This window comes from Apis florea, unplaced genomic scaffold (genome assembly GCF_048593485.1).
Source record: "Apis florea isolate Af1SG1 unplaced genomic scaffold, ASM4859348v1 contig_2272_pilon, whole genome shotgun sequence".
Classification (NCBI taxonomy): Eukaryota; Metazoa; Arthropoda; class Insecta; order Hymenoptera; family Apidae; genus Apis; species Apis florea.
Genome location: NW_028256549.1, coordinates 9,008,817 through 9,027,623, shown reverse-complemented (window position 1 = coordinate 9,027,623; position 18,807 = coordinate 9,008,817). Strand labels below are relative to the sequence as shown.

At 19.5% G+C, this 18,807-nt stretch overlaps 2 long non-coding RNA genes across 3 annotated transcripts; one reads left to right on the top strand and one right to left on the bottom strand.

The window, feature by feature from the left end:
* Positions 1–1,630: 1,630 nt before the first annotated feature.
* On the bottom strand, positions 1,631–7,397 carry LOC147658477 (uncharacterized). Of its 2 annotated transcripts, XR_015290561.1 has the most exons (5): positions 7,193–7,397; positions 6,362–6,471; positions 6,087–6,296; positions 3,037–3,212; positions 1,631–1,998 (listed from the first exon to the last, which is right to left on the bottom strand). It is a non-coding gene; the product is annotated as an uncharacterized LOC147658477 (long non-coding RNA). The 2 variants fall into 2 exon arrangements; XR_015290562.1 differs by lacking the exon at positions 3,037–3,212 and having other exon boundaries at positions 7,193–7,373.
* Positions 7,347–12,204, top strand: LOC147658476 (uncharacterized). Its single transcript, XR_015290563.1, has 3 exons — positions 7,347–7,472; positions 7,538–7,747; positions 11,837–12,204. It is a non-coding gene; the product is annotated as an uncharacterized LOC147658476 (long non-coding RNA).
* Positions 12,205–18,807: the final 6,603 nt, after the last annotated feature.

Genomic DNA, 18,807 nt, shown 5'->3' with positions numbered 1-18,807 from the left:
TAAGAAAAAATGAGTATAAAACTTTTCTAATAAATGAACGATATACATACAATAATAATACATATTTGAAATAAAAAAAAATAAATGATACATATAGATATAGTTTACATTAAATTAAAAAAACAATTGATTTAGAAATAAGTAGATAAAATGTATCAAAACTTACCGAAAATTCGACAGAAACTCTGAAATCCTTCCTCCCGGATATTATTCCTTAACATTGATATTCTTATCATTAAATTAATTCTTCATAAATTTATGCGCAACATTAAAATAATTACAGACGAAACATCATTTAAAAATAATACATAAAAGTAATGAATCGTCAGATCAATATATCTATCAATTTTCTGCACAATCGGCTGTAAAAGGATTTTTGTTAGATAGATGTGCATGCGTGTATATCCATACCAATTTTCAATTTATTTTCCATCAATAATACATTTCATTTCTTTCATTTTAAAAATTCTTTTGTTCTTCTTTTTTTTAACATTTCTGATGCAATTATTATTTGACTTAATGTGATTCATTTGAATATAAATATATAAATATTTCGAATTTTGCAAATACAAACCTCAAAGATAAAAGTGAACTTAATTAAAGAAAAAGTTTGTAAGAAAAATATTCGATGTAATAAGAAACAGAAAATATATTAGGAATAAATATAACTGAAAAGAAGTTTCGCGAAAGAAAGTTTTGGTCTAGTGTCTAACCAATTAGTGTCTAATTGGTTAAAAATGGCTATTTATTTACATTTTTGTTTTTACCATGCTATTTGTTACATATAGTAATCCAAAATGACGATCTGTATCTAAACCTCAATACATTAGCGTAGACAGAGAATTCGTATTAATATAATATAAAAAATTTTTTTATTCTCATAATATGTTTAGACTAATTATGATTTCTAATAATAGTTTAATTTATAAATGTAATTTTGTATTTAAGTAGTTCAGATAATAATTGTATATATACGAATAAGATATATATATATACATATATTATAGATGTAATAATATTATATCAAAATAATTAATAGTTTTAAAAATATTTCAACTTTCACTTTTAAACGATTATTCTAAGATAACTTAATAAATGAAAATAATTTTTATGATTCTGAACCGTAAAATTCAAAATATAGCTTTTTTACTATTATGTAGTGTGTAAATATCAAAATTGTCAACAAAACGTCTGAAGTGAAGGATCTCTCTTACTCTTGAATCATCCTGCGAGATTTTTTTCCAGTGAACAATATGTATAAGAAACATATATAAATCGTTTTTAAATTATGAACATATAACTATTGAAAAATGGATAAGTACATCGACCGTATGCAACAATGATTTCATTTATACAACATGAAAAAAATATTATAAAATAAATAAATTTTAAAAAATTATATGCGTTTAAATGCATGTTTCTCAAAATAAAAATTTTATAGATATTTCATTCAGCAGATTTCTAAAATTATTTACATAGTTTAGATTTTATATAGTTATGAAAATTTGAAAATTATATGAAAATTTGCATAATTATTCTAGTTATGAAAAATTATTTATAGAACGTAAATTTTTTTAAATATTTTACTTATTTTCTTATCTTAAAGTTGAATACTTTTATAGAAAAAAAGTTTTATCTTTAAAACTCCGCTTTTTTTTATTTTTCAAAAAATTATTCCAAAATTATTTATATTTTAAATACGTTTATAAAAATATCATATTGTTTCAATAAACAATAATCATTCGAAATAAATAAACCTCAATTCAAACTTCATTCTTTGTTCGCAGGCAAAGTAAAAGATTATAAATCTTTACATCGTTTGAAATCATTAAGTAATAAAATAAGATGATACTTTATTTCTTTCTAAAGAATAATACTGGTGATTTTCGGTTTTCAACCACTTTATAATCTCGAATTCCTCGCTTCTTTATATCTTCTTTTATCTTCTTTGGAGGACAAAACATTTAATCCGTAACAATTAATCGGTCCTGAGTATGCCTATTTTGGATAAATAATTATATAATAATAAATAATTATATTCAGATTTGAAATTAATCGAAAATAAAATGATATAATTTTATTGCATAATATAATGGATAATCTATTATTCCTTGTATTTTGAAAAATTAAATTTTAAAAATTATATTAAAATAAAAATTAAAACAAAATTAAGATGTTGTTTAATAAAATAATATAAAAAAATAGTAATATTTTATTCAAGAATGATTTCAGCTTAAAAGAAATAAAAATTAAAATTTTATTCCTGCTTTTGAATTATTAGGATTACGTACCGCTTTAAATACATTAAAAAATTATATTCAAACTTTCCATTCAAGTTTTAAATAAATAAAATTTTATGCAACGAAAAAGCAATATTAAAATTTTTTTTTTAAGGTACAATTTAGAAAAATTGGAAACAGATCAAGTCATATTTATTTTTGTTAATGTTAATTAAAAAATTTGTGAATGATTCTTTTACAAATATTAACAAAAAATTTTAATAGCATTCAAACTGCATTATAACTAAAATAATAAAATTAATTAATTATTTTATTAATTCAGATATATTCTAAAACTTTATTGACTATATTCTTATAGTATACATTTAATCAATAAAATTTTCATTACATCATATATATTACTTTATTTTCAATGCCTGCCCTGAAGCACATATATGCATGTATTTTTCTTCTATGTATTGTACGCAATAATGTATAATTGCATTACCTTTGAATATATATTTATATATTTATAAGATATATGCATAATTATGACTATAATCTTTTTTAATAAAAAAAAATCTTTTTTAAATAAATGGCATTATTTTTATCCTAATATTATTATAATAACACTATTATAATAATATTAAATTACAAATTAATTTATTATTAAAAAAGATTAGAATTTGCGATAAGATTAAAAATAACCGAGGAGTATCAATATCTTTAAAAAATATAAAGTTGCAATTAGAAAAAACAAAATTGTTAATAATTTAAGTTTAAAAAGAATAAATTATTGCACAATAAACTAACTTACATCTGTTCTTTAAATTATTGAAGAACAGTTACAAATTTATGATATTTTTTATCAAATATCAAATTACTTATCAAAAATTTTTCATGTATTTTTTATTTTTTATAAAATTTGCCCTCGTCATAATATAATTATCTCGATATGCATATATGAAGAATGCGATATGTGTCACAATGAATCTAAATAAATAAATGCACATGATTATATAAATATAATAGATTTTGTATTAAATTAATAATATAGGCATTTTCAATAAATTATTAGAAAAATATAAATATAAAAAAATAAATAGAGAAAAAGAAAAATATAAATAAAAAGATATATAAATAAAATAAATAAAATTATATATAAGCAAAAAAAAAAATTGTGTTTTTATTTTTTTAATCAAAATTGATATAAAAATAAATAAATCTTTAAAATAATGTTTCTTGGCAAAAAATGAATTCAGTTTGAAAAAATATATATAAAATTGAAAGAATTGAAAGTAACATTATCATTTCTACAGAAAATAACAAATCATTGAATTAACGTTATTTAAAAAATAAACAAACAAACAATAATAATTCTTTATCAATAATTCTTTAATTGAGAAATTTCTACTAATAAATTTTTTCAATTTCAATAAATCTAATTTCTATGATTTTTTAAACTTCCATTTTTAATAATAAGTTATATAAAATAAGATATGTAACTTATATTCATATAAGTTATTTACAATAAGACAATGTTAAATCTTTAGAATTCATTTCTATTTCATTCGTATACTATTTTTATTTATACTTAATTGTTCTCTTATTTTTTCTTAATTTATATATTTTATTATAATCTATTTTATGTTCTAATATTTCAATTGTTTTGATAATCCATGATAAACAATTATTATATTTATATTTATATTTATATTTTACAAGTTGTTGTTTCATTTTATTGTATATTAATTCTCTATTTAAATTATATATATATATATATATTGTATATTTAAAAAAACAATTAAATAATCAACAAACAATCATGATTTATTTACATATTCTAATTGATGTATTTCATATTATTATTATTATATTTTATAGCTATATGAATTTGTTATGTCAATTATGATCAAAATAAAATCATTTTTATTTCTCATTAATGTATTCATAATTAATTAATTACTAACAATAAATCAAAATAATTTTAATATTTGAAGTAAGATTTAAATAAAATTTAATAAATTAAATAAAATTTTAGTAAAATTAAAAATCAGAATAAAAAATTTTACTTTACTTGATCAATGATCTCAAAAAATTCACACACATATTCATAAAAATATTCAAACACTAATGTATACTAATATTATATGATATTTGATATAATATTATATGAATTAATATTTAACTTTAACAGATCTATGTCTTTGTTAAATATAGAAATAAATTTAAACTTTCTTTCGATAGAATATTTATTCTATTTTGCAAAATACAATTAATAATTAATTTCATATAATAAAATAAAAATTAAATGAAATCACAACTACTTTTCTGGCACAAAAATATTCAAACAAAATTTTTTAAAAATTTATAGTAAAATAACTAAAATAATAATCTTTTTATAAGGATTAATTATTATTTTTTTGATTTTATATCATATGTTGAGTAGATATTAAAAATTAAGATATTAGATAAGATATTAAAAATTAATTTTTACTATATTCTAATTTTTATTATATTTTTATATATACATATTCTATATATTTTCTTTATTTCTTTTCAAATTTGTTATTTTTCTTTACAATATATTTTTGTTTCTTATTTATTCGATGATCCAATTCATGATACAATGATGCAATAAAAATATATTTTTCTTCAATTTCTCTTGTAATGCTCAAATCAGCAAACATTTCATTTTTTAAAATTCTACTATTTACATGCAATAATATAAGAATTATTACTTATATAATTTTATAATAAAATATATAGATAATAAGAATAAAAAATTTGTTATTTACTTAAAATTAAATAAAATTAACTTACTATTTGAGCATTACAAGATAAATCAAAGAAAAACAAATTTTTCATTTATTAATTTACAAATAGAATAAAACATATTGCAAAGTTATTAAATCAAATTAATAAATATCATACAGTTGCATGAATATCGTTATGCAAATAATTGAACCATCGAATGAATAAAAAAAAATAATAATAACTAAAGAAAAATAAAAAATTTGTATAAAACATAAGTATAATATTAATAAAAAATAATTTTTAATATTTTGTTTTATTTAAAATATATTATAGAATTAAGATCAATATTTAATTTTTATAAAAAATTATTATTTTATTATAAATTTTTAAAATGTTTGAATATCTTTGTGCCAGCAAAATAATTGTGACTTAATTTAGTTCTAAATGTTATTTTATTATATCAAGGCAATACAATACAATATAAGAAATATTTTATCGAAAGAAACAAACTATTGAATTAATTTTTTCTATAATTAACAAAAATATAAGTCGTTAAAGTTAAAATTAAATATATATTAGTATATTTTTTTTTTTTGATTTATAATAAATATTTTCATTAATATATTTTTGTGAGCAATTATAATAATTTTCACATAAATAATATTTAAAAAAAAGTTATACTATCATATATACTTTAAGAGTAATATTCAATATATTTCTTTAAAAAAAGTTTTATAAATAATTATATTCAAAAAATATATAATAAATTTATCATATTATATAATTTTATTATTCATTACAGTATAATTTTAATCTTATTTCCATTTTCAATCAAATATTTTAAAAATAAATATATGATATATTATATAAATTCTGATTTAAATTAAAAAATATATTTTTAACAAATAATTCCATATATTTGAGAATAAATATATATTTAAACATAATGAAATAAACATACCAAGTAAATAATATTGATAATTTTAAAACATAATAATTTCAAAATTTTTTCAATAAAATAATTGTAAATGTATTTTATTATTAATGATCTTTTTATCTATTTATAATTACGATTTATAATGTTTCATATTTCATATTATGTATACTAACCTCAATCTCAGTCTTTAATAAAAACTTTATTTTTAATGCATTTAATATATCTCACTTATATACTAGTTTTAAATAATATTTTTCTTCCACATTTCTCGTTCTATCATCTTATTTAATTATGTTTTCTTTTTCAAATTTTCACCATAAATTATTATTTTATTTAACGAATATACGACACGTGGTTGTCGGTAGACACGGCGTTTCCTAATTCTCAAATCGTAATGTTTCATTATCATTTCTAATTGGTACAGAATATAACTTTTCTTTGTACATACCATATAATTTACAATTTATTTATAATCATTTGCGATTATTGGTTCTTTTTAAGCTTCTTTTGTGTTTAATTTGTATTTTGCACACAGATTTTCATGGAAAATCCCGATTTCTAAAAAATAATAGATACGTTTTTTAATGGAATTTTTCTTACTATAGCCTGTTAATAATTGGTTTTCAGATTCAAAACAATAAATGCAAAGTAAACTCATAGCTAAGAAATTCATTTATAAGATACTTATTTCAAATATTTAAAATATAACATCATTTTATATATTATTTTTACTAGTAATACTATATAAAATATAATATAAATATAATTATTTAATAATATTATTATTTAAATACAATGTTTTTCATATAACGAAAATTTTTTCATTCAATATTGAAATAAAAATAAAAAATAAAAATAATTTAATTTGCTTGGTCTTATCTTATATCAATATTTCAAAATATATAATATTAAGTTCTCTTTCTATTCGATTTTAAATTCATTATATTCATTTAAATTGCATAAAAGTACAAATTTAAATTTAATATAAATTTTTTTTATAATGAAATGAAATCAGTTAACTGCATGTTGCGACATTTTGTAATATTTTATTTTCCTATGAATAATTGTATCCATTGAATGGTTAGTAAATTAAAAAAAATTCACTTTATATATTTTCTTTATTTGAAAATAAGAATATAATAAACTCGAATAAAATGGATATCTAAAAAATATTCTTTGTAAATATATATTGTAAATGTATATTGAAGACATTTACAATCTATGCAGTCGAATTTTTACATTTTTTTATTTTATATTTAAATAATCATAACGTACATACAGACAATAATTCCGTTCAGTGGTTAAATTGTAGACACCAATGTAGTATTTTTGTAGTAATTTGTCAATTTTTGCATTCTATTTATAGAAAATTATTAAACTAAAGAATAAAGGAAAAAGTCAATAAATGTTGGTATTAGAAATAAAAGTCAACGCAATTCATAATCAATTTCATAATTTAACTTCATTATTTTGCATTATTCCGCGTTATTTTTTTATTTTATCTGATGTAACTATTGTTATTTTGACAATTTAATGTCAAATAAATTGTAAATTATATGGTATGTACAAAGAAAAGTTATATTCTGTACCAATTAGAAATGATAATGAAACATTACGATTTGAGAATTAGGAAACGCCGTGTCTACCGACAACCACGTGTCGTATATTCGTTAAATAAAATAATAATTTATGGTGAAAATTTGAAAAAGAAAACATAATTAAATAAGATGATAGAACGAGAAATGTGGAAGAAAAATATTATTTAAAACTAGTATATAAGTGAGATATATTAAATGCATTAAAAATAAAGTTTTTATTAAAGACTGAGATTGAGGTTAGTATACATAATATGAAATATGAAACATTATAAATCGTAATTATAAATAGATAAAAAGATCATTAATAATAAAATACATTTACAATTATTTTATTGAAAAAATTTTGAAATTATTATGTTTTAAAATTATCAATATTATTTACTTGGTATGTTTATTTCATTATGTTTAAATATATATTTATTCTCAAATATATGGAATTATTTGTTAAAAATATATTTTTTAATTTAAATCAGAATTTATATAATATATCATATATTTATTTTTAAAATATTTGATTGAAAATGGAAATAAGATTAAAATTATACTGTAATGAATAATAAAATTATATAATATGATAAATTTATTATATATTTTTTGAATATAATTATTTATAAAACTTTTTTTAAAGAAATATATTGAATATTACTCTTAAAGTATATATGATAGTATAACTTTTTTTTAAATATTATTTATGTGAAAATTATTATAATTGCTCACAAAAATATATTAATGAAAATATTTATTATAAATCAAAAAAAAAAATATACTAATATATATTTAATTTTAACTTTAACGACTTATATTTTTGTTAATTATAGAAAAAATTAATTCAATAGTTTGTTTCTTTCGATAAAATATTTCTTATATTGTATTGTATTGCCTTGATATAATAAAATAACATTTAGAACTAAATTAAGTCACAATTATTTTGCTGGCACAAAGATATTCAAACATTTTAAAAATTTATAATAAAATAATAATTTTTTATAAAAATTAAATATTGATCTTAATTCTATAATATATTTTAAATAAAACAAAATATTAAAAATTATTTTTTATTAATATTATACTTATGTTTTATACAAATTTTTTATTTTTCTTTAGTTATTATTATTTTTTTTTATTCATTCGATGGTTCAATTATTTGCATAACGATATTCATGCAACTGTATGATATTTATTAATTTGATTTAATAACTTTGCAATATGTTTTATTCTATTTGTAAATTAATAAATGAAAAATTTGTTTTTCTTTGATTTATCTTGTAATGCTCAAATAGTAAGTTAATTTTATTTAATTTTAAGTAAATAACAAATTTTTTATTCTTATTATCTATATATTTTATTATAAAATTATATAAGTAATAATTCTTATATTATTGCATGTAAATAGTAGAATTTTAAAAAATGAAATGTTTGCTGATTTGAGCATTACAAGAGAAATTGAAGAAAAATATATTTTTATTGCATCATTGTATCATGAATTGGATCATCGAATAAATAAGAAACAAAAATATATTGTAAAGAAAAATAACAAATTTGAAAAGAAATAAAGAAAATATATAGAATATGTATATATAAAAATATAATAAAAATTAGAATATAGTAAAAATTAATTTTTAATATCTTATCTAATATCTTAATTTTTAATATCTACTCAACATATGATATAAAATCAAAAAAATAATAATTAATCCTTATAAAAAGATTATTATTTTAGTTATTTTACTATAAATTTTTAAAAAATTTTGTTTGAATATTTTTGTGCCAGAAAAGTAGTTGTGATTTCATTTAATTTTTATTTTATTATATGAAATTAATTATTAATTGTATTTTGCAAAATAGAATAAATATTCTATCGAAAGAAAGTTTAAATTTATTTCTATATTTAACAAAGACATAGATCTGTTAAAGTTAAATATTAATTCATATAATATTATATCAAATATCATATAATATTAGTATACATTAGTGTTTGAATATTTTTATGAATATGTGTGTGAATTTTTTGAGATCATTGATCAAGTAAAGTAAAATTTTTTATTCTGATTTTTAATTTTACTAAAATTTTATTTAATTTATTAAATTTTATTTAAATCTTACTTCAAATATTAAAATTATTTTGATTTATTGTTAGTAATTAATTAATTATGAATACATTAATGAGAAATAAAAATGATTTTATTTTGATCATAATTGACATAACAAATTCATATAGCTATAAAATATAATAATAATAATATGAAATACATCAATTAGAATATGTAAATAAATCATGATTGTTTGTTGATTATTTAATTGTTTTTTTAAATATACAATATATATATATATATATATAATTTAAATAGAGAATTAATATACAATAAAATGAAACAACAACTTGTAAAATATAAATATAAATATAAATATAATAATTGTTTATCATGGATTATCAAAACAATTGAAATATTAGAACATAAAATAGATTATAATAAAATATATAAATTAAGAAAAAATAAGAGAACAATTAAGTATAAATAAAAATAGTATACGAATGAAATAGAAATGAATTCTAAAGATTTAACATTGTCTTATTGTAAATAACTTATATGAATATAAGTTACATATCTTATTTTATATAACTTATTATTAAAAATGGAAGTTTAAAAAATCATAGAAATTAGATTTATTGAAATTGAAAAAATTTATTAGTAGAAATTTCTCAATTAAAGAATTATTGATAAAGAATTATTATTGTTTGTTTGTTTATTTTTTAAATAACGTTAATTCAATGATTTGTTATTTTCTGTAGAAATGATAATGTTACTTTCAATTCTTTCAATTTTATATATATTTTTTCAAACTGAATTCATTTTTTGCCAAGAAACATTATTTTAAAGATTTATTTATTTTTATATCAATTTTGATTAAAAAAATAAAAACACAATTTTTTTTTTTGCTTATATATAATTTTATTTATTTTATTTATATATCTTTTTATTTATATTTTTCTTTTTCTCTATTTATTTTTTTATATTTATATTTTTCTAATAATTTATTGAAAATGCCTATATTATTAATTTAATACAAAATCTATTATATTTATATAATCATGTGCATTTATTTATTTAGATTCATTGTGACACATATCGCATTCTTCATATATGCATATCGAGATAATTATATTATGACGAGGGCAAATTTTATAAAAAATAAAAAATACATGAAAAATTTTTGATAAGTAATTTGATATTTGATAAAAAATATCATAAATTTGTAACTGTTCTTCAATAATTTAAAGAACAGATGTAAGTTAGTTTATTGTGCAATAATTTATTCTTTTTAAACTTAAATTATTAACAATTTTATTTTTTCTAATTGCAACTTTATATTTTTTAAAGATATTGATACTCCTCGGTTATTTTTAATCTTATCGCAAATTCTAATCTTTTTTAATAATAAATTAATTTGTAATTTAATATTATTATAATAGTGTTATTATAATAATATTAGGATAAAAATAATGCCATTTATTTAAAAAAGATTCTTTTTTATTAAAAAAGATTATAGTCATAATTATGCATATATCTTATAAATATATAAATATATATTCAAAGGTAATGCAATTATACATTATTGCGTACAATACATAGAAGAAAAATACATGCATATATGTGCTTCAGGGCAGGCATTGAAAATAAAGTAATATATATGATGTAATGAAAATTTTATTGATTAAATGTATACTATAAGAATATAGTCAATAAAGTTTTAGAATATATCTGAATTAATAAAATAATTAATTAATTTTATTATTTTAGTTATAATGCAGTTTGAATGCTATTAAAATTTTTTGTTAATATTTGTAAAAGAATCATTCACAAATTTTTTAATTAACATTAACAAAAATAAATATGACTTGATCTGTTTCCAATTTTTCTAAATTGTACCTTAAAAAAAAAATTTTAATATTGCTTTTTCGTTGCATAAAATTTTATTTATTTAAAACTTGAATGGAAAGTTTGAATATAATTTTTTAATGTATTTAAAGCGGTACGTAATCTTAATAATTCAAAAGCAGGAATAAAATTTTAATTTTTATTTCTTTTAAGCTGAAATCATTCTTGAATAAAATATTACTATTTTTTTATATTATTTTATTAAACAACATCTTAATTTTGTTTTAATTTTTATTTTAATATAATTTTTAAAATTTAATTTTTCAAAATACAAGGAATAATAGATTATCCATTATATTATGCAATAAAATTATATCATTTTATTTTCGATTAATTTCAAATCTGAATATAATTATTTATTATTATATAATTATTTATCCAAAATAGGCATACTCAGGACCGATTAATTGTTACGGATTAAATGTTTTGTCCTCCAAAGAAGATAAAAGAAGATATAAAGAAGCGAGGAATTCGAGATTATAAAGTGGTTGAAAACCGAAAATCACCAGTATTATTCTTTAGAAAGAAATAAAGTATCATCTTATTTTATTACTTAATGATTTCAAACGATGTAAAGATTTATAATCTTTTACTTTGCCTGCGAACAAAGAATGAAGTTTGAATTGAGGTTTATTTATTTCGAATGATTATTGTTTATTGAAACAATATGATATTTTTATAAACGTATTTAAAATATAAATAATTTTGGAATAATTTTTTGAAAAATAAAAAAAAGCGGAGTTTTAAAGATAAAACTTTTTTTCTATAAAAGTATTCAACTTTAAGATAAGAAAATAAGTAAAATATTTAAAAAAATTTACGTTCTATAAATAATTTTTCATAACTAGAATAATTATGCAAATTTTCATATAATTTTCAAATTTTCATAACTATATAAAATCTAAACTATGTAAATAATTTTAGAAATCTGCTGAATGAAATATCTATAAAATTTTTATTTTGAGAAACATGCATTTAAACGCATATAATTTTTTAAAATTTATTTATTTTATAATATTTTTTTCATGTTGTATAAATGAAATCATTGTTGCATACGGTCGATGTACTTATCCATTTTTCAATAGTTATATGTTCATAATTTAAAAACGATTTATATATGTTTCTTATACATATTGTTCACTGGAAAAAAATCTCGCAGGATGATTCAAGAGTAAGAGAGATCCTTCACTTCAGACGTTTTGTTGACAATTTTGATATTTACACACTACATAATAGTAAAAAAGCTATATTTTGAATTTTACGGTTCAGAATCATAAAAATTATTTTCATTTATTAAGTTATCTTAGAATAATCGTTTAAAAGTGAAAGTTGAAATATTTTTAAAACTATTAATTATTTTGATATAATATTATTACATCTATAATATATGTATATATATATATCTTATTCGTATATATACAATTATTATCTGAACTACTTAAATACAAAATTACATTTATAAATTAAACTATTATTAGAAATCATAATTAGTCTAAACATATTATGAGAATAAAAAAATTTTTTATATTATATTAATACGAATTCTCTGTCTACGCTAATGTATTGAGGTTTAGATACAGATCGTCATTTTGGATTACTATATGTAACAAATAGCATGGTAAAAACAAAAATGTAAATAAATAGCCATTTTTAACCAATTAGACACTAATTGGTTAGACACTAGACCAAAACTTTCTTTCGCGAAACTTCTTTTCAGTTATATTTATTCCTAATATATTTTCTGTTTCTTATTACATCGAATATTTTTCTTACAAACTTTTTCTTTAATTAAGTTCACTTTTATCTTTGAGGTTTGTATTTGCAAAATTCGAAATATTTATATATTTATATTCAAATGAATCACATTAAGTCAAATAATAATTGCATCAGAAATGTTAAAAAAAAGAAGAACAAAAGAATTTTTAAAATGAAAGAAATGAAATGTATTATTGATGGAAAATAAATTGAAAATTGGTATGGATATACACGCATGCACATCTATCTAACAAAAATCCTTTTACAGCCGATTGTGCAGAAAATTGATAGATATATTGATCTGACGATTCATTACTTTTATGTATTATTTTTAAATGATGTTTCGTCTGTAATTATTTTAATGTTGCGCATAAATTTATGAAGAATTAATTTAATGATAAGAATATCAATGTTAAGGAATAATATCCGGGAGGAAGGATTTCAGAGTTTCTGTCGAATTTTCGGTAAGTTTTGATACATTTTATCTACTTATTTCTAAATCAATTGTTTTTTTAATTTAATGTAAACTATATCTATATGTATCATTTATTTTTTTTTATTTCAAATATGTATTATTATTGTATGTATATCGTTCATTTATTAGAAAAGTTTTATACTCATTTTTTCTTATTTATCGCAATTTGATATTCATTTTGAATAAGGGGTAAATTTGATTGATAATTTTTGATTGATAGAAAAATATTTATTATATTTAATACACTTTTTTCAGCATGTATCTGACCGATGATACTTAACCAATATTATTGTTACAACTCGGCTAATCTATTCGCTCCGTGATTGATCAAAGTTTCTTGTAAATAACTTGTTAACAAAAAGCCGAAACAAAAATCTTTTCAAAAAAAAAATGTTGCTTAAATTATTTAAAAAATAATTATATTTTTGGAATATCATGTATTTATTCGAAATTTAAATATTTGAAGTTAATATTATTATTTGATCTTATAATATTGATTTTTCTGAATTCTTATGATTATACTTACTCAAATAATTAGCATCACATTCATTATGAAATTGAGAAAAATATATAGGAAGAAGAAGCAAATCAAGGATTTCGTTTGAGAATATGTATTTTTCACTAAATTTTTCTTAAATTATTTACAAATGTATCTAAAATCAACAATAAACGATTAAAAATTTTTTTTTACAATTTTTTTAGAAACTTTTGTTGCTAGGTTAAAAATGCTTGTTTTTGGCAGTAATTTTTGTTAATTGATAGTATAAATGAAGTTTCAATGACCATTGCAAAATTCTGTAAACATATTAGTGATATATAATGTGAGATACCATAAATAATGTACAATTTTGTTATATCTATAATATAAAATGCAAATTATGAATTCTACTGTCGCTTGAAATAGTTTCCAAAATATTTTATATACCACATGTAATTGCCAATTAACAAATGCCAATCAATTATCATTGTAATGATCTATAAAGGGAATTATTTTTTTTCGAAACAAAGAGATAATATAACAGCAGCATTCTACTGTCAAGAAATTGAATGTCCTATATCAGAAAATTAATTATAAATTATCCGCAAAACAACCCATCAATAGACATAAACCTATTTTTCTGCATGACAACATTGAATCGCATATCAGAAATCATTTTAAAAAAAATTAGTTGAATTAAGATATGAAATTTTAACTTATCGACCATGCACACCAAATATTTCATCAATCAATTATCATTTGTTTTGTTATTTACAATTGTTTTTAAAAAATAAAATATTCGGAAAGCTATAATCGCAACATTCGAAGATTTCTTCACATTAAAACCATGAACTTTTATAAAAATAGAATATGTCAATTAGACATGTTACTATTTCGTTGAGAAAAAATCATTAAATGGCTTATATTTTGATTGAATGAAGATTATAGTTTAAATATATAGAAAATATATATATTTTTTTTGCGATCAACAAAAATGGCAATTTTATAGGATCTAATAGTTTAAAGTAATAGATTAAATGTATATCAGATGTATATAATTCAGAAATGAAAAATAATTGATATCAATTTCTTATATCGATTCTGACTTTGTAGAATTGATGTCATATCAAATCTCTAATAGTATCATTCCCGTTATATTGGATATAGTATATATTGATGTTCCAAAAATGCCCGAACATCCGTAAAGTAAAGATTCCTGAAGTAAATTCAAGCAATATTTTCTATTACAAAGATTTTAGTTAGGATTTTGTTAACAAGTTTGTTAACAAAAAATACTGACCATTTGTGGTTTTTTTTATACCATAATTTTATCACAATAACAATTAATGTTTATTTATTATTCATTATGTATATAATTCAGTATAATTTTTTATCAAGAAAAAAATAGTTGTTATATTCAACATGTTTTCTTCGAAATCTCTTGCTTGAACTTGGCGGCACGTAGTCAGTGTTACTGTCGCGGATCCATGATTAACCAGCATTTTTATTAATAATTCTAATTATTAATAATTTAATCATAATTTTGTTAATAATTCGTTAATAAAATCGAACGATTAACAAAAATGAAGATTTTTCTTGAAATTACCTGATAAATCTCTAATTTACGGATGTTTTGGAATATTCTGTATATGTCGATATTATATTTTTTACAAAGTTTAGCGAATACGTGTAATACCCTTTTTTTTCTTAAGTGGATTTTCTTTATTTGATCAATATCTGCAATAATATCGATTTTAACTCGTTTGAATTTATTGATGATGTCCCCCATAGACCAGGATCCACATTTTCTTTATTTTTAATACTTACTCGATCGGTTGTTTTAATTTGGATAGTACATTTAGAGATCCAATTTTACCTTACCCTATAAAGGGGACTCAAGTGAAGATTTAGCCGCTTCTATGTTATTTTTAGACTTACGCAATAACGCCAGCTTCAGCAACTTTCTACAAGACATCTCTTGTAGACTTCTTGGTACTTGACGTAGTGGCGTATTTTTTTCGTTTATTATTTGTTGTTTTCTTTCTCTTTGAGTACTTTTTTTTTATGTGTATAGTTTAGCCAAACCAACTGAGAATGCTTCGGTGAAAATTTGAAGGGAAATATTGGCTTGTCTTCGGTTATATTTCTTTTTTTGGCTGCATATTCATTTTTTTCTTCAAGGTGATTCGATGTTATGTAGTCGCGGAACGGCACTTTCCAATTAATCTTTTCCTGTGTCGCCTGCAAGTTATCTTCTCCTTTATTATCTGTAGCAGATTTGTAAGTATTGTCTTCGGAGGAATCTGGATAAGAGTATATTATATGTGGCTACTGTCACTTTCATTTCTTGAACGGACAAGAACCTCAAGAACTTTTGTTTATTTCCTTTAACGTCTTGTTGGGAAAGTATGAGCGCTATATTTGATTTCTGAAAGTGTTTGTAATTCTTGTTTAATGTTATGAGGAGATTCGTTTCCTCTTTATCAGATCAAATCGGAATTCTACTGGTATAGTATTTCCTTCATTTTTTTTACGTTTCTGATAGCTTGATGTGCATGTAACTCGTGAAAAAAAGAAAATTATGTATCGAAGCATATGTGAACTTATTACGGGCACAACTGCTCAAGTTTTTTCTGTAAAAGAGTTAGAGATAAAAATCCAGATTATCGTGGATTTGTTCAATTACCATTAATAAATGCCATAATTTTTAATGAAATGACAATGCTTATTTCACAATCCAATGTATGTTTTGTTATGAAAGTCGTGAAAGAAATTTGGATACTATGTTTTTAAATGTCATGTAAGTTTTTATAAAATCATAAAATTAAAAATTAAACTATATATTATTGAAATAAGACAAATATTAATATGAATATTAACTTTTATGTCATAAATATTTGAATATTTTTTTTTTTTTTACAAAAAAAGAATTTATTCAATGTGCCTATCACTGCACGTCAACATATACAGGTAGTCTTAAGTTGTAGTGCAGAAGCACAATGATTAACTTTAGGACTATTCTATTGTATTATATTTAAATGAAAATAATGAAACGAAGCAAGAAATTTGGTTATTAGCTATAGAAACTTGTAGTCTTTTAGTCCTTTGCGGGCAAGCGTCGCTGTGAACGACAGGTATTGAAGCGCGTCGTGAAGAAAATATTCACGTTTAACGTTTGCGTTATAAAAACTAAAGTTTTATTTAAATAACTTTTACATAAAATCCAACAAAATCATAAACAAATTTAGTCGTTTACATATGAGACGTTTTATATTCGTGTATTGCATGGTATCGTTCGAAACAATCATCTGTGTGCAAGGTCAGTTTAGCCGAACAGGTGGCATCTGTATACCCATTGTATACCCATGCGTATCTTATCGTTAAGGACGCCAGTCACAGCGGGAGAATTGAGCGGCTATTTGTCGACACGCGTCCGCAAAGGACTGGTACAATGTATATCTAAAAATATGGTAATGAAAAGCTTTATGTGAACATCCATCTGGTTAAAATATTCATTTTTCTCTTTTTGTTATAAAATTAAAACAGATAGAATCGAACATCATTATTTTTGCTCTTTTTCACTACATTTAAAGTAAGCGTTGAAAGAAAAAACAAAATTTATTTATATAAATTTAAATATTATATATAAATTAAAATATTATTCATAATGTCAAAAATTAATTTAGGAAAGTATAGGAAAAACAGCAGGACAACGCAAACCAAATAGAACACAATGTTTCTCAAAATAAACGTTGCGTACATTATTATGCTTTTTATGTATTTTTGCATTTGCAAAATACATAAGTACAAAATACAGTGATATAAAATTCAGAAGAATTGTTATATAAATTTAGATGAAAATATTTAAGCATATCGAAACATTAACATTAACATTAACATTACGTAATGATGAATAAGATAAAATAGTAGGGTATTTGGTAAGGAGATTCGTATTAATTTTTTATGAAATATTCATTTTACAATAAAATTTGAGATCTTGATAGTCTGCCTAAGAATGATGCAGATACACATCTTCGAGATAATGACTTTAAATTGAAATGTTAAAATTTAGATGAAAATAGATTAGATTTGGATTCAACGATTCAATTTAGAATCTACAATTTTACCACATAGTATTGTTGAAAATATTGAAATAGAATGTGATCGTATATTATTAGAAGATAATATCATATCTATCTAATATATTTTAATAAATATTTTATATATATGATTTAATAATAGGCTATACAGATTGGCATTGTGATATTATAGAAGTTTGAAAATGATATTATAAACGATATATAATTGAATAAATAAATGATAGAAAAAAATTAAAGATAAATTTATGAGAAAAAATAAATCTAATGATGTTTTCATGTAAACAGTGTAAACATTCCTATGCATTTAGAAGCATTCATAACAGCAGTATAATAATCTTTAAATGTTAATGAATTAAAAAAAAAAAAAAGGAAATGTAATATCGAACTAGAAATTTGAAAAATAATTTGATAGCTCGGAAGGAAAAGAGATCAAAAAACTTAAAAAAATTAAATTAAAACAAATATATATATATATAATAATGAGTAATATATAATATAACTGCTATATTTCACATGAAATAATATAAATTATTCAATTATCTAAAACTAA